The 18215-nt window shown below is 40.1% G+C and overlaps 1 protein-coding gene across 5 annotated transcripts in view; it reads left to right on the top strand.

Moving 5' to 3' along the window:
• The first annotated feature begins 731 nt into the window (after positions 1 to 731).
• strbp (spermatid perinuclear RNA binding protein) overlaps positions 732 to 18215 on the top strand; it is an 89059-nt gene continuing 71575 nt past the window's right edge. For 2 of the 5 annotated variants that reach the window (XM_086096532.1, XM_086096536.1), the window contains exon 1: positions 2756 to 2982. The gene's annotated coding sequence lies outside the window, so the exon portion shown is untranslated. Of the gene's footprint in view, positions 857 to 2755; positions 2983 to 14240; positions 14362 to 18215 lie in introns of those variants that run through there. The other 3 variants (XM_086096535.1, XM_086096534.1, XM_086096533.1) reach the window with 3 other exon arrangements.

Genomic DNA, 18215 nt, shown 5'->3' with positions numbered 1-18215 from the left:
GCTCCTCTCAATGCGGAGGAGCAGCGGCTCGACCCTGAGTCCCTCCTGGATGGCCGGGCTTCTCACCCTATCTCTAAGGGGAGCCCGGACACTCTGCGTAGGAAACTCATTTTGGCCGCTTGTATCTGACACACAGCTCGGGACCATAGGTGAGGGTAGGAACGTAGATCGACCGGTAAATCTTCACCACAACGGACCGATACAGAGTCCGCATCAGTGCACCGATCTCCCACTCCATCCTGCCCTCACTCGTGAACAAGACCCCAAGATACTTGAACTCCTCCACTTGGAGCAGGATCTCATCCCCGACCCGCAGAGGGCATGCCACTCTTTTCCGACTGGACCATGGTCTTGTATTTGGAGGTGCTATGATCTTGATCCCACCTGCTTCACACTCAGCTGTGAACCGCTCCTGTGAGAGTTGGAGATCAAATAATTTTATACTATAAAATATACTATCTATATATAATTTTTTTTCACCAACAAAATGGACAAACTAACATAGTAGAAAACTGGCAATTGTTTGTTTACATTAAACACAATGTGAAGTCATGCATTTCTAAATTATTTTCTAACATCACTTTGGAAAATATAATTGCCATGACCACACGCACACACACACACCCTGCACCAGTGTCACCGTCTGTCTATCTGTCTAAGCGTGCAGGTGCGAGCAGACTGACAGACGGCCCGCACGCCTCTCGTCCAATTAGAAACCACAAGCGTGACCACGTGAACAAATCCCGTCGCGTGAATTTCCGTCGGAGTGGCGAGAAAGCTGCAGCAGCAGCAGCTCTGCGTGAGTGGAGGGAAATAACCACAAGGATTGAACGAACCGTGGGGGACATCCGCGCAGGTAAATTGCTTCTTTCCGTTTCGTTTGCGGGCACTCTTTCGCGCATGTGCGTGTCCGGCTCGGGCTGGGCTCTGCTGGGACAGTGGAAGATAGTGAGCGAGGGGGTAGTTCGGTTGGTACCATGCTGGTTCTCGTTAGATGATTCACGGACAGGACGCTGACTAGGAGCATCATCTGCTGCTCGCACTGCACCGTCTGCGCATTCGTGCAAGCCCTCCACCCTCTCATCCACCATCCCACTCGTGTCGAGGCTATTGATAGTTGACAGAAGCCTTGTAATCCCCCCCCCCCCCCCCCTATCCTCCCACCTCCCCACTGATCTGCTAGAACGCTCACCTCCTTGCAAATGACGTGAATGTTGGCTGAACTTTATTTTGCCCCAAGATTAGTTTTAATTGCGTGGATTGACACCAATCCGTGGATGCTGAGGGGCGTGTGTGTGTGTGTGTGCGCGCGCGCGCGCGCGTGTGCCTGTGTGTGCGTGCGCGCGCTGCATGCATAAAACCTTGCAGGGGAGCGGAGTCAAACTGAATTATTTATAAGACTGTCTGAGAGAAGAAGATGCTTCCCCTCGGATCAAAACAAATGAGAAACGGTCTTTTTCCACACACACTCCAGATACATTACTTTTTGATTGCTTTTGCACAAAAGCAGACCGGTGTGCCAGAGAAGAAATAACCTAGTTTAAACATTTATCTTAAAATGGAGCGTAAACTTGTGTAATTCACTATTAAATTAACACATCACGTATATGGGTCAACATGAACTGCTTTCGTGCTCAGAATCACTCAGTCGTCCTTAAACTATATCAGAATAATGAAACTCTGTGGTTTTATAGTAATTGATCAATCATTGGCACACATATAAAAAAAGTCTCTTAAAATACGTTTCTTCCATTTTATTTTTATTTTTTTGTCATTGGATGTGGCCTACTTAATTTGGCATATCCGGTTGCTGTTAGAAATGGTTAAATGATCATTTACTGTCTATCTTGTTGTTTTGCTTTTATCAGTTTTATCTTTCTTCAATGGAAGCAGAAACTGGCTATGTGCAGAATACTTAGTTGTGTTTTGTAATTGTCATCATACAATAGTTATAGTTAAAGATTGTCAAGCCTAACATGTCCATCATAGTTGAATGTTAATTAGAGGTGCAACAATTAATCGATCATTCAACAACTAATTGCTTATCAATGAATCAATGCTTTGTTTTTACTTCGGAAAACAGTTTTTTTTGCCTATTTTCTAATATATTATGTACCAAACCAGCTACTGAATCATAATTAATTTATGTGTGTTCGCTTTCTGCGGTGTCTTTTTGAAATAATGTTATTTTCGAACAAAGGGATGGAAATCAAAACATGTTTTAATCCGATTCATTAATTAACAAAATAATCGACAGAATAATCGGTTATTCAAGTAATCGTTAGTTGCAGCAACGTACAGAAATTTGAAATATATTTTTGACAAACACGTTGTGCCACTGTGCTCTTAAAATGCTAACATTAGCCAAAAATGTCCAGTTTGTCATTGTCCACTCTGTCAGCAAGCTCATGTATGTACATTATCTGCTTGTAATTAATTTATGTATTAAAAAAAAAAGTGCGGAAGCTTGGCCAGTGTCAATGTTTATGAAGTTCAATAGAAAATGTCAGAATTATTTTTTTTGGGCGAGGTTTTTTTTCCGGGGATCTTTTGAAGTCTCAAAGGCACATTATGGTGATATTATCTCATTTAATGGCAAGCAGTCTCTCCAATTATTACATTTATATTACTAGAACACGTTTTTATACGCTCTTAAATGCACATTAATATAATCTACGGTGTGTGTGTACTGCTTCCGAGCGAGCACGCTGTGCGCATGCGCACTCCTTGCGCCATTCATCTCAAGGGAACCTCAAGCTCAGTGCTACTCGGAAGGCAGAAGGAGAAACCAGCAGGCGGCACCGGGCTCTCGCTCCTTGAAGCCGGCTGTTGGCGACTTTTAGTAACACTCGTGGACATTGACACCTTTTCTCTTCTCTTTTAACCGGGAGTGTTTATTTTTTGAGGGTAATTTTTAACCCGTTTGGATTCTACGTTGATTTGGCCCCGACATCTTCCACCGCCTCCAGCGCAGCTATCGCCGTAAGTTGTATTTATATCCGGAGAGGCTTGTTTTAATGAAAATGTACCTTTTCATTGTTTTGTTTTGCTTATTTGAATTTCTTAGTTCCGTTTAGCTATCGCGTTTCAAGACTATGTGTGCGCGTTTCCGCGTCGAAATAAAAAAAAGAGGAACCTGACCAAAAGTTCTCAAGGTGTATGTCGTAACTTAAAAACTGTTTAAATTTCCGGGCTTCAGCACGTGCTAAACATGTTGAATAATCGTTTCAGAGGCGGAAATGGCTTAAAGTGAATTTTGCACTGCAGGTGTTTGCTGCACTTCCGCACCACGCTGTCAAGCCCAAATTAGATCTACCAGCTCTCGTCGTGCTAATTGTTGTCGTTTGCTTGCTTATGTCACCATCCGTCGTGATTTGGATTGGATTTTTAAATCAAAACAAGCGCAATTTGACCACGTGGAGGTTATTTGCTTTATATTTTCACCTCCCCCGGAGAAATGCTGAATTGCACTCCTGCCCTGTTAAACCAGCTTGTTTGCATACCTGTGCATTTAAAACAGGGTTGGGGAATTGCCAGTTTTAGAAAACACACAGCAGATCAGGAACTGTTAAAAAAACAAAACATCCATCAAGTCACAGTGCAGACTGAAAACATGTAATGCACAAATGCTCAAAAATGTTGTTTAAAAATAATAATAAAATAAATTCAAGTAGCCTACTGCATTGTCACTGAATATAACCGTGTAAAAGTGGTATGGAAAATGCTCCCCTGAAAATACAGTTAATGATTCTCAGTCTGGTTCTAGTGGTTCTTATGGGGTCTCCCTCTAGGAGAAAGGAATGCTGGCTAAGTTTACAATGACAGAAGGATGGCACAGAGGCCCATATTATTATTTTTTAAACACACTTAAAATGTTGTAAAAGTTTTTGCAAAAAATGCCAGTTTTGGTGAGGTGAAAAATTGCGAGGACTGATCATTCAGCTTCCAGTTGCTTTTATTTTCACCGTGTCGTTAATTTTCACTTGTCCTGCAAGCGACGCCCTCTCTCTCAGCGTTGCTTTTCATCGATACGGTCTCCATTTTAGAAATGCACTAAACAGGGTCACACATCGGTCATGCAGCGAGGAGTGGTTCAGAAATTCTTTCTGACGCCTAATATGACTGAGAGTGATGTGTTCGGAGAGAGGCAAAGCAAGCTCGAAGCTTATTTCTGAGCGCAGCCACTGGTCTCTTGCCATCTTCTGGTGAAATATATAAGTAGCTTTTTTTTGTACATGTTTATTTTATTATTTGGCCAGCATTCAACTGTGCTGATGGTCCATACATTATTAATTTTAACTCCAGAGGATGTGGGTCGGTGGACATTTGAACACTGGACGCAACTGGCCCCCGGGCCACACTTTGGATAAGCCTGCTGTAAGTGGTCACTCACCTGAGTTGGGTGAATGCAGCATGGGTTGAGTTCCCACTCAGGTTGGATTTACATTGCAGGTCCTGTACAAGTTATGTACATTTCAAGTGACATATCAAATATGACTGAGGTTCATGGAACGCAGGAACGTATTTTTTTAAACATTATTTTTTTATTTTTTTATTAGATAAAACACATTTCTCAAAAAAGCTATCCCCATTGAAATGGATTGCAATGCTATTAATCAGTTTCAGGCCTCTATTACACATCAACAAAAATGTTTGTACCCTGTTGAAAAAATAATACTTTATAAAAACACACAGCAGTAATATAAATAAATAGAATATAAAGAATTAAACCATTTGTGCATCATGTATTTAATTTCATGCATTAATTTAATGGGCATTGTTCATGCCTTGGCTACCAGGGGGGCATTATAATATCCATACATTTTCCAAACTATTTGACATATTACACGTAGAATCGATGTTGACACAGAATACAGTCAGAAACTGCAGTAATAGTATTTTTCCCTCCGGAGGATAAGGAATATATATATATATATATATATATATATATATATATATATATATATATATATATATATAAAAATTTGACCGAATTATAATATGTGAGGTATCAGACCAAGCCAGCAATATACAGGGACAGTGCTATTTTTGGCAAGGCCACCACAATTTGGTTTCTCGGGCCACCACCCGAAAAGGCTTAACGTAGTAGAACCCTGCCTTATTTTCAGTTTTGTTTACAATACGACTTGAAAAAAATGACCATATTCCTTATCAAAGGGTCAGGCTAGCTGGAAATTTGTCGGGCTTCCTCAATTTTCCATGTTAGGAGCCCGGCTGGCTCCTTAGCCTGGCTGTCTAAATCTCAGGCCTGTATGTGTGTTGCCGCCATTTTTGAAGAATGCTTAACTCTCTGTCAAATTGCTGCTTATAAGTTCGCAGCGACCATAGAGTCACTCGTTTCCCAAATTTTAGCCGACAAGTCAAACAAAAACAATTGCACGGGCAATGCATTGCTTTGTATCTCGAAAAATTGTTCATCTATTAAGTGAAGGTACCCCTGTTTGCTAATTTTCATCTTTCTGTTGCCAGCAGAGAGAGCTTCTACTTCTTAAATTAAAATGTAATTCTTCTCTGTGGTCAACAGAGGGCATCTCCATGTCTCAAAATCAAAATTGTAATTCATTTGCGCCACTAAACTGCAGTAAGCCATAAAATGTAATTTTTCAGAAAAACCAAGGCTGTTGCATGAAATTGATTCCATTGTCCAAAAATTCATAAGAAAACATAAACAAATTACAATCTTCAATTCTTGAGTTAGTGAAATCCATTTGAGCAATTAGCTTTTAGCAGTTAATTTTATTTGAACAGAGTGAGCGTTGGTCTGTGCAAGCTTTGTGAGTAATAGCTTGTTTCCTTTTGGGTTATTTTGGTTAGCTCCACCCTACCCCACCCGGGTGCGACACGCAACCAGTCACACCTGTCAGGCTTATGTCGAAATGTGGGGTGTCTTTGTTTTGGCCCCGTAGCCCCGGCCTCAATTGGCTCACTGATTTATGTATGGGCTGTTTGGTTGTTGCTTGTTGCAAGCCATACAATGTCGCTCTTGTGGCGTGCAATGTGGACGCCGGTCATGTGAAGGAGAACAGGGAATGATTTTGGCCTGATTTATTTGTGTCTCTGTGTTCATACTGGATTTTCCATTTTTGTTTATACAATCAGGATTTATACTAAGACTTTTTCTGTTTTTCTGTCTCATGTTTATTTATTCAACAACAATCAAATCAAGTTGTAGCAACCAAAAGTAACACCTGGTGGAAATGTGGTATAGTAAAGGAAACATCACGTTTCTGTTCCTACTTTGGTTTTAGGGTTTATATTCGGAACCATAAGAACGTGTTTACCAACTTTTACTTAGCTTAGGGATTGGCCGGTTTATTGGCGCCGATATTCAGCTTTTTGACGAATATCGGCAATCAGCCTTTTTGAAGAATGTAATAGTTGATCAATTTTAACCTGTGCTAACTTCAAGTAACTATTTATCAACATTTTCAGTTACCTTCAAAAGAGATGCTGCTGACCCTGGGAACTCTCTTTGCACCTTCTGTTTTTGTTTGAAATTAAAACAATATAAGTTAAAAAAAATATATATAACTTTATTCACTGTAGAAAACAATACGGACATATTTACTTAAGTTTTTATTGAACTTTTATTCTTTAATACATTTTTAATTATTAATTTTTATTATTTTTGTTAGACTTGTAAAACAAAGATGTATTTTTTACTAAGAATTAAAAAAAAACTCCAGTATTTAGCATATATTAAAAGTTAATTATTAAACATATGCTTACATTTTGGGGGGGAGTTTGTATTTGTATTTGTATTTTTTTATGTCAATATTTTTGGCTCCAAATATCAGTTATTTTGCCTCCTTGACTACTAATAAAACGTTTTCGGCCCTGAAAAAAACATATCGGTCGATCTCTCTCTAAAAAAATATTTTACATTAGAACAAATCTCCTGCCTAATGCACCATCAAACAGAAAATGCCACAAAAAAGATTTTTGGAAGATCATTTAATTGTTCTGCCTGTTGCTATACGGCACTGGCATAGGCCGTTGTACATAAAGTTAGAGCATTATTTGTAGTGAATAAATAATGTTTGCACCATTTAAGTGAAATTTAATAATTTCCTGTTGCACACTGGTTGGGGATCACTGCAGATAGGAAACAAAATGCAAAACGTAAAACGGCCTAAATGTGTAACCAGGAAAAGATTTCATGACATAAAATGTAAATGAAAAGATTCACAAACAAAATAAATATATTGTATGTATTTTTAATTTTTAGTAAAGCAACACCAATAGTTTGTCTTCTTTATTTACTGCCCTGACATTCACTTTTATGCGATATTAATTTCACTGGCGTTGGGCTGAAACCTAATAAGTCACAATTTGGCAAACTTCGTAGGTACAAGGTTTTGGCCAGATGACAGCGATTTCATGTTTGACATACTGCAGAAAGCATATCGCCATAGCAATGACATTCCCTTGTCAGAAGCAAAGTTGAACTGTGTTTGTTTATGAAGTAGCGTGTAGCTAGAGAACACTTCCTGTACCCTACCTAAATGTGAGAACGCAATATGTCAGTACTGTACTGAAAAGCCAGCACAGCAGCACAAGTATTGAAATGCTTTATTTACACCCCTGATTTTCAACAACAAGGGATGCGTATATTTGGGGAGAGGCGTTTATTTGTTGAAGTGGACGACTCGCTTGGGGACTAATTGAAGCGTGGCGTCTCTTGCAGTGTATATTTGAGGAGTAGAGTACTGTGGTCTTGCACGAGTGCGTTGTTAGTTTTAAATTACTAGACACTAATTTCCAGTCATCAAGGACAAAATGAATGACTTGTTAAACCGTGCAACGACTCTGCATAATTGATCAGCGGCAATATGTTTTCTGTGCTACATAGGGCCATTTTTGTTTTGTTTTTTAATGGCATCGAACCGCTATCATATTGTCGTTGCAGTTCATTTTAAGATGGATTTATTCAGCTCAACTGACCGCGGCCCAGCTCTCCAGATTAAGGGCACATAGAATTGGCATGACATATTGTAGAAACACAAACACAGTGATGGTTAGCCGTACTGATTTCAGCATTCAGAGCGCAGGGTTTTTCCTGAGTACAAAATTCAGAGGCGGCCACCTCCACCTAATTTGCTCGCCACCTTTAGCCTGAGCCACTGATATCGGTCAACACAGCCGTCCAGCTGTGTTGATTGAGCTCGGCAACAACACATTTTGACTGAAGTTGCAGTGTTGCTCAATTATGGAGGCGCTATATCAACAGCAGTTCACCGGAAAGACCTGAAGCAACAACCGAAGAAGAATCAGCTTTCTTTTTTTCTTTTTTGAAAACTTTAATGTACCGAATAATAAACAGATCATGGAGCTGAACTATATTTACAATTTAATATGGACTAGTGGATGGATTTTTAATGATTGTAGTTTAAAAAATGGCCAAAATGAATGGCCACATTGTATTGATATCATTTCTAATTTCTAGTCCCTGATCGTGATATAGGTCACCGCTGCGAGTACCGATACCATAAAATAAGACTGGTATTGGCACCGATACTGATACCTGGTATCGGTAGTCACCAATCATAGTCAGGATGATACCACCTCTGCCTCATTTTGAGATGGGACAAACCCTGGAGCGAATACTTGGATTTTGGATGAGAAAAAAACACACATTGATTTATCAGCTGTTTCACTCCTGTTTTGGATTAATTGATGCAATGTCCTGGTTTAAACAGCTTGGCATGTCGGAGACTGATATCACCCCCCCCCCCCCCCCCCCCACACACACACACACTGGGAGTGCCTCTGCAGTTGGAGCGTGTTCGGTGCTCGGTGCCTGTCAGCGAAACCGGAGTCTGCCCAGCAGCTCTCAAATTTTAGCACACGGCAGCACATCTCCCATCTCATCTGGCAGGGAAATGTAGCACTAATTCAATTGGCCGCGGCAATAGTAAAAGTCTTCCTAATTGGCCGACACGGCAGCTGGCTGCTAAGGTTCCGGTAAGCACGTCAGGGACTTGGTGAGGGTCCCAGTGGTGCCGTTGAGCAGGAAAGGGTAAACAAAGGGTAGATGACGTGACCGCGCCGTGTTGTTTACGCTGTTCAACATGACAAATAACGCATGCAGTCCATTTGGAATCTCATTCTTCTACCTGATCATATCTTATTTCGGTTGAATGCTGTTAATTGACACCTCCACCCTCCACCCCCCCCCCCCCCCCCCCACACACATCCTAGTATCCTAGCTAGCTTTTGTCATGCCAGCATGTCTCAGGAAACATCTTTCCGACTGATTCAAGAACGAAGAGGAGGGGGGGTTGGTTCTTGTCCCAACTGCCACTGCAGCAGTTCCTGTTTCCTTTCACCTCGGTGAGGAATCCAGCAATGACATAGTCAAGGGAAGCACAGAGTCAGAGAGCGTGGAAGGTTGGCCATGTAAGGTTTCCTGCACTACACGCAAAACATTGAACCAAATTGCTCTCACCCCTCGCATGAACTTCAACTTAAGTGTGTGTCCTTAAAATTACTGAATATCAAGGCATCCAATCTTGCCTTAGCTTTGCTATAGCTATCATAGAAAACAAGGGTAAGAATTCTTTAGGTTGGTTTGTTTGAAAGCATTCTTTGTCAAAAACACAAGGTCAGACCGGTCAAAATTTTCAATTACAGTAACATTGATGCTAAAGCCCATCTATGGTAGCAGAATATTATCACCGCTATATGTAGCAATGTTCAATACCACTTTTTTTCTAGACCGCTACCAGTATTCAAAAAGAGTCGTCACCAATACCGATACCAAGTACAGATACCACTAGTACTTCTGATCTGTTAAGGACATAATTTTAAAACAAAGACCTATGTATCCCAGTATAGCATTGAAATAAAATTATGAAATTAATGGAAATGTTCTATTCTTCTAATTTATATTTCCTTGAAATAAGGATGGGTATCGGCCCGATACTGATACCTGGTATCTCGAGCTATATGGTTTGTTTGAACAAATGATATTTTGTACATTAATTTTTTTATTTGTCAGTTTTCCAATAAACTTCAACAGCGTTAACTGTATATAAAAAATAAAGTAACAACTTTAACGTTCTATGATGCGTGATGTGGTGAATAAAGTAGTGGAGAGGGACCTAAAGTTGAATCAAATTTATGCATGACCTTTTATGACATTAATTGCTGTAAATATAAGTTAACAACAATATTGCTACAAATATAAAAGTATAACTGCACAACCTTTTTTATTTGTATTTTGAGGAGGTGGAGAAATGAGTCGCTTACGGTGAGTCCAATTTGCACTGCAGGCATCACAATTTTCATGGTATACACAATTTTATATTTAAAGTTAAAAACAATGACTTGTGTACTCACCATTATCTGACGGGAGATTTAGGAATAATGGCAGATCTAACTCAAGATTTGATGTAACTTTAAAGGCATATTTTGTCACTATTTTTGACATTACAATTGTGATGTTTCATTTTATAGTATAGCAGTATCAATGCTTAACCTACTCTTTCATGAATCAATTAATGTATAAATGCACACTCGTAACGTAGATAAAATGGCATTGTAAACACAATCTCAGCTTTATAAAAAAAAATAGAAGTTATATTATACTGCAAAGATATACTGTAGTTGACTTTATTAAAAATATTCTTCTTGTCAGGTTGGCAGTTAAGCTATGAGAAAAAAAGACAATACATTTTCATTTTCTCCAGTGTTTGGCAATTATTGATTTAATATTTGCCATCGTTAGACTTGAGCTTCCCCCCCTGTTGACATGACTGTTGCATGAATCAAAATGCTGCGTTTCTGCGGCTGAAGCACAATCGGGACGTGAGGCGTTGAAGGGAGGAATTTGTTTACTGTGACAGTTGGATATACTGTCGGAGATGCAATCTGTGCTATCACTTTTCTGCTGTGCCTCACTCTGTCGGTGCCGCCTTGCACATGCTTCTCACACGCTGCCGGTGCCTTCTAACACGCTGCCGGTGCCTTCTAACACGCTGCCGGTGCCTTCTAACACACTGCATACACATCTTGATAACCCATTTAAACAGGCTCCTATCTCAGAGTGGCGTCGCTATTTTTCTTTTGTCACATTCGACCACATTCACTTCCTCCTCTGCTTCGCTACTGTGTTGAAAAGAGCTTAGACCAGGGAAATCATAGCTTACCCTCATTCAGGCTTCCTGGAAGAAGACAAGGCTACTTAAAGCAGGCAGACCATGTTCGGACTTAAACTGGATGTTTGCCAGTATGAATCCTGTTATGGTTTGACAAATGTGTACTCCTGTCGCAGTGCCACGGAGCAAGGCACCTGAGCTCCGACATTGTGTTCAGTGTCATTTAAAAGCCCCCATCTAAAAAAAGAAAAATGAAAAGAAAAAAAGAAATCAGTGGAGAAAATTCAATCTTTGAAACAATTACAACATTTTCAGACATTGTGTGACTACAGGTAATGTTCCCTCTCTGCCGCTGTGACCTCTTGACTGTTGTCAGCAGATGAATTGCCGCTTTCATGTTAAGCTGTGGCGAATCACCCCCATAATTGGTCGTGCAGATTATCAGCGAGGTTCCCTGCGTGTGTGTGCGCGCTGCCTTTATCTGATTAGGACATTTATCTAATAAAGGAGGATTTATGGGATTCAGTTCTCTCTGCTCTGTACACGCACCAGCAGAGATAGCAGAGGTAGACGATAACCATCCATCCATCCATACATTTTCTGTACCGCTTGTCCTCACAAGGGTCGCGGGGGTTGCTGGAGCCTATCCCAGCTGGCTTCGGGCAGCAGGCGGGGTACACCCTGAACTGGTTGCCAGCCAATCACAGGGCACACAGAGACGAACAACCATACTCACAATCACACCTATGGACAATTTGGAGTGTCCAATTCACCTGCCATGCATGTTTTTGGAATGTGGGAAGAAACCGGAGTACCCGGAGAAAACCCACGCAAGCACGGGGAGAACATGCAAACTCCACCCAGGAAGGCCGAAGCCCGGACTTGATCTCACAACCTTTGCACTGGGAGGCGGACGTGCTAACCAGTCAGCCACCGTGCCGCCTAGACGATAACCATTAAAGCAATATACTGTATGTGCTTCTATACAACTGTATTGACAAAAAGCAGGAGGATAAGTTTGGCTAGAGGCAGTTACTTTAATTGTTCATGTTTTCTGATAGAGGCCAGAGATTTGTTTTACTGCAGTGTACTAGGTGTCTATTTAGGCAAAGCTGTTTGGACAAATGGATTTAAAAAAATCAGTTGTATTATATATCATTTAATTTACGAATAAAATGTATTCACATATAGTTACTGACCAATGAAGCATGTATAACTCCATTTTGTTTCAATCTATTTTTTTTTTTATTGGTTTTCTCCATTGGTGGAGAAAGAACGCTTTTAGAGTATTTCTTCAGTGCATGACAAAAACAATGAAGTAGTATTTAGGCATCTTTTGAAATGTTTTGTGGCTTTACCATCACTTTTCCTCTTCGAACTTGCACGCTTTACCGATGCCACGTCGAAAGTGCTGGTGGTGTGTTGTGGAAATATAAACTACCATGACATGGTAAGTAATCGAAAAAGTTATTTGCAGTCACTTAAATAAGCCCACCCGCTCTTGGAGGTTGTTCACTTGTTTAAAGCATGGTAGATAGGGACTGGGCCGGTCGAATAGTGAAAATCTGCGTATTATTTGTGCCCGTTGAAATGCATTTGGGAGGGTGGGAGCAAGAAATACAAAAACCAAAAAAACATCTATTTATATTTACTAGGTGTGCACCAATCTGTTGGCCGATTTCCTTAATTTTGGAACACTGAAGGAGTATGCTTTTTGTTATGAGAGAAAAAAAAATCCATTGGCAGGTCAGACATTTTAATAAGATCGGGGATCAGTAATTGGCCAGAAAATTGGGATCGGTGCACCGCTAATATATAACATATTTTTAAACCCTAAAAATTATTTAAAAAAAAACATTGTGTGTACGTGTATACATTTTCCACAAAAAAATGGGAGAAAATTGGGGGAAACCCACCTGCAAACAACAACCCTTCACATAATGTTAAAAAAAAAGAAAAAAAAAGTAACCAACTATGAATATGCAAATCCTTGGGTGCGGAACCGTGACTAGAATGTGGGGATTGACTGTATGGTTCCCTCCTCTATGATTAAAGTCGGCAAGCACCTGATCATTGGATGTCTCTGAGAGATTATCTTGTGGTGTGAGGTGTGTTAAGACTGATTTATTTTTTCATTCCCCGATCTGCTCAAAAGACAGTCAGGGCAGTTAGTTTAGTCGGTTTATCATAGATGTTAAATCTGCTTATGTGTCAACATAGAGTTCGACTCAACCACGGACTTTTGATTGTTACAATACACGGAATGGAACAATAGGCATGTAGGAAGTAACCTGAAGCTATAGCTGTGTTTCCAGACAGGAGCTAGTAAGGAGCAATTGGTTGTGCCAAGTGCTTATTCCTAGGCCCCAAGAGCCTTTGCCTGAATCATGTGGTATGAACCTGAACCGGCGTTTTATTTACATGGTAAATGGTTGCCCAAGTCGACTTTCTGTGACAGCTACAGACTTTTTTTTTATAAGAGATCCCATTTCCTACTAATGCAGTGGGGTTGGAGGAGGACATCAAAAAGTGGCAAGCAACAACGTATAGCCACATGTTTAGCTACTTTTGGAAATCTTTCACTTCAAATGGCGAGTTAATGAGCAATCTCAAAAGCTCCGAGACATATCCTTTCCTATATCGTCATGAATGTGGTCGAGTTTTGTTGAGGTTGGAGCATGCATTCTTGTTTACCTTAAAGCAGACATAGGACCCAGCCAAACCCTTAATCCTGTATCAACCCCACTACTTCCCACTGCATGGTAAGCACATCACGTATGCGCTCCATAAAACTAAGGAAAAATGTGATGGGGGCTTCTAATCATTGAGTTCACCTCGCGATTGATTAATTGAGACCTGATGTTTATTGGCGAGGATGCCACTTTTTGAGAAAATATTTTGATTGTGTTTCATGGCTTCTTTCTTGGCTCATGTAGTTTTGTAAAGACCATTTTAGAACGGATAGTTCATGTAATAACATGTAGAATGAATATTGCATACTTCTCAAATATCTTGCATACTCACACTGGTTTTATTTGCTGTGGGGAGGAAGCAACAGAGCCTTCACACAGCCATAGAGACGAACAAGGCTCGCACTGAAGCTTTGCCGTATTTCTCCAGAGATCTTTTGGAGCCATATCGTCGTCTCACTTCAGCGCACACATCCTCTTCAGCCTGCCTCGCTCCCGGGCCGCTGTCACTCAGCTGCTTGTTTGGCTTCTCTGCATTTGACCAGCCACAGGTCAACACACTGTCTCCTTATTTTTTTTGTTATTGAGCAAATGCAGAACAAATAACCTTTGGTGGATGTTTATTCAAATCTTATATTAACTTCCTGTCATGATATAAAGTCACTTATTATGTAACATTTTCATATTACTAACAGAAAAGTTACCTTGAATTGAACAGGACCTGTAACCTTGAAACCTGTCAGGATCGTCATGAATCTGTAGGATAATTTTTTTTTACCGTTTGTTGGCTAGCTTTTCCAGTCATTTTCTGGTTATGTTATAAAATTGTGTTTGCAATTGTTATTAAGTAATTATATGGCTAATATTGTACTGAGCGACAGTTGCCTGCACGTTCCATTACTGGTTTTATGGTTAGCTTCACACTTTTCCTTTATGCCATAAATGGAAGACTTTTCTGGTCTTATCACAAAAAGAGATAAAGCAAAACGCACTTGTGGAATTAACTCATCATATTCCAGGCTTCACTGCACCACATTGATGCGAATGCTTTGTTAGTGTCTGGGTTTTCATGATGTCGCAAGCCTTCGCTCACTCACTCACAAATGAGTCATTGATCCGGAGCCTTGACACTTCGTCAAGGCTGATTGGTATCTGCCAGCATTGCAAACAACCCGTCTGTGTTCTCCATCTCAATAGATCCAACCACTGTGCTTTGCACTTGCGTCGCTGCTGTTCAGGACATTGCAAAATCTATGAACTCTGTCGCTCCCCAAGTCATTGGAACAAACATGGTCTGATAAGGGCTTTGAAATGTGCTAAAAAGATGTCTGATATGTCACGAATGAGCTTGTTGAGTGTCTGGAATCTTAAAAAATGGCAATACAGAGCTGCCTTACAACAGTGTGAAAGTAGAGAAAGACACAACTGGTAATTTACTTGATCAAACAAATCGTGATGGTTCTGTAGTAATTGCTTTTTCTTGTCAACTTAATCAATTTTCAGCAGTGTTTGCTGTCCATGGTGCTGAAAAACGAGTGTCTACACTTTTAATAACCCTAAGAATCTCAAAAGTAGGTGGTTGTGAGGGAAGTGAGAGAACAAGTCAGTAGGACAACAGCATCAATTCAATACAATCTGCTATCTGGTTTCAGTGGGGACAGTCAGAAAAGAGACAACATACGGCAATAACAATAGCAATGATATTGGCTTGTATGTAGTTTGAGAGGGGCCAGACAGGATAAAAAAGATTTGTATAAACCAATAATAAAAGATTGTGTAAAGACATGACAACAGCAACATTACCTGTTAGTAAATTGTAGGGCTGCCTCAATTAATCAAATCGCTGAAATAATTCGATTACCAAACAAGGTAGAAGCAAGCTCTCTGCCTCAAAGCTTCGCAGTGATCTTTTTTCTACATGCACATTTTTCCGTGTAGCTGATGCCTGATCTAATCTCGTGGCGAGCCAGGATGAAAGAGTCTATAAAACACAGATAATCTCCAAAGTTTGAGATAATTTCAACCTGAAAGTACAGAGGAAGATAAATTGCAATGTTTAACCCACTGGCACATACGATTGCCAGCACAAGGTAACGTATCGATGTAGCTATTTTAATGCAGCCTACAATGTATAGTTATAACATATTTCTTTGTTTATTTCACTTTAATGAACAAACTGTAAGACAAAAAAGTAATGAGCACATTCTTAAATAAGATGCTGATGGCTACAACTCATGCAGAGTCTCAACATGCAGGTTAACCAGTTAATAATCCACCGACTCTTATTTGCTGATACCCACACTTACCAGGCTCGGTCCCACTCTTTAAAGCCATACACATTCAACGTCACAGATAGTACAGTAGAATGTAAGGACGGTGGACACAATAATACCTTAGCTGCAGCCCTATGTACTTTGTTGTGCAGTGTTTGCCAGTCGTGCGTTGATTCCCCACTCGGTGATTATTAGTATGTAATTTTGAATGGACCCGTCTCTGTATGTCCATATTAACAGACGACCAATCCAGGGTGTAGTCTGCATTTTTAAATGGGGCTATAACTACGCTGTCACCTATATTGCCAATATTCCACTCAAATTGATCCAGGGTATTGTTGTATATGGGCAATCCGTACACATACCACAATATAAGCAGGAAGAACAATGCTGCAGGAGTGGAGATGCTCACTCATAAGTCCTTATTTCAACTGAGCTGTGCGCCCTTAAGACTGCAGAAAGCGCGCCTTTTATGACCTGTCTGCCGGAGGATGCCAAAAATCATTTTAACGTTACCTGCAATGGAGCTTAAAAGTAATCCTCTAAATAACATTAAAGGCTGATGAAAAACAAATCAGTATTGAATTGGCAGGTGCATACATATTTGGCTTATCCTTTGCTGAACTTCCAGCATTTGGATTTGAACATGATAATCGGTATTAGCAAATTGAGGCTATTCTATATTTAAATTCTAAGCAAAGTCCTCACTACTAACCATATTGTATTTATTGTAGAACGGAGGTGTCAAACATAGGGCCCGCGAGCAGGACCCGGCATGCAAAGGGGTTTAATTCGGCCCGTGAGCCGATTTTGGAAAGTAAAAAAAAAAATTGTAATGTCGGACCAATTAATCAGCCGGCCACAATCAAAACGTATAAAAATGTAATTTCACAAACAGTCTTCAGATGAGCAATGCAACTTGTACACCGAATTGTCCTGGATGTCATTATTTTACACACAATCTGAAGTCACGGTTTGTTTAAAAAATTTGTTTTTCTAAATCATAGACTGAAATCTGAAATATGACACAAATTCAATTACTGGGAGCACAAATACATAGGGTTAAACGTTCCGTATAACTTCGTTAACTGCGTCCCACAATGCATTCTGGGAACAATATATATGTAAAATGGATAGATTTAAGACATCCGGAACTCAAACAGGCAAAGTGTTGCCTCGTTCGTTTGCATTTGTTATTTTTTTGGAACAATATGATTACAGTTGATCTCCGTAATGTAGGGCTGTCCCACAAATAGCGAAAATATGCGTATAATTAACGGCAATTGCTTTTAAGTTATATACCTTTTTTTTTTTTTTTTTACCGATCCGGCCCACTTAGTAACATATTTTCCTCCATGCGGCCCCTGAGCTCATGAGTTTGACACCCCTATTGTAGAATATCTTTTTGCGCGGCTTCTACCTCCTGGTGTTTTGAAATCCTTTTCACAATCATTAAACTGTCTAAATTATAGCCAGGATGTCAGGTTTACGCGCATGCTAATGTATCAAGATGTACGAGCGGTCACGAGACTCTTGGTAATAGTGAGCAGTGCGCCACTGCTAACCTCTGCAGATGGCAGACAGCTGCCGCTACTGGCTAAAGAACACGAGTACTACTGTACTCATTTCTCATCTGCAAGAACAAAATGTTAAATTATGAAACATCCATTTTGTTCCAGTGTGCTTCAAAACGTGGATAGTTAAGTGGAGTCGTCTTTGACTACGTTATCATAAAACGTTTATGCATATTGTATGTACCGTATATTCCTCCCTTTTGACCGTGACATGCTCATTTTAGCATTGAGAACCCACAGTTCAAGCAAAATGCGGATTGCATTGCGTACTGTATGTTGAGGTCAGCTCAGGCAGCCCGGCTATTTCTGGTGGCCCTTGTCAGCCAGCGAGGAAGCAACACTGCCAATTTCAGAGCAGCACTTCAGGTTAATCCATTTAGCATGCTGGCTTGTATTGCTTTCTAGCTCTGATTCAGTTTAAACAACAGTAGTTTCATCCATTTTGATAACACTTTTAAATATTAGTGAATGGTTTCCCGTTGAAAACTCAGATTATCTAGTTTGTATAAAAGGGATTATAATATGAATTAGCAAGCGATCTCAATTGCAGTATCATGA

The sequence above is a fragment of the Leptonotus elevatus genome, chromosome 15 (genome assembly GCF_054856555.1).
Source record: "Leptonotus elevatus isolate MCC_2025b chromosome 15, RoL_Lele_1.0, whole genome shotgun sequence".
In the NCBI taxonomy this organism is placed as follows: domain Eukaryota; kingdom Metazoa; phylum Chordata; class Actinopteri; order Syngnathiformes; family Syngnathidae; genus Leptonotus; species Leptonotus elevatus.
This window is presented reverse-complemented; position numbering and strand designations above follow the sequence as displayed.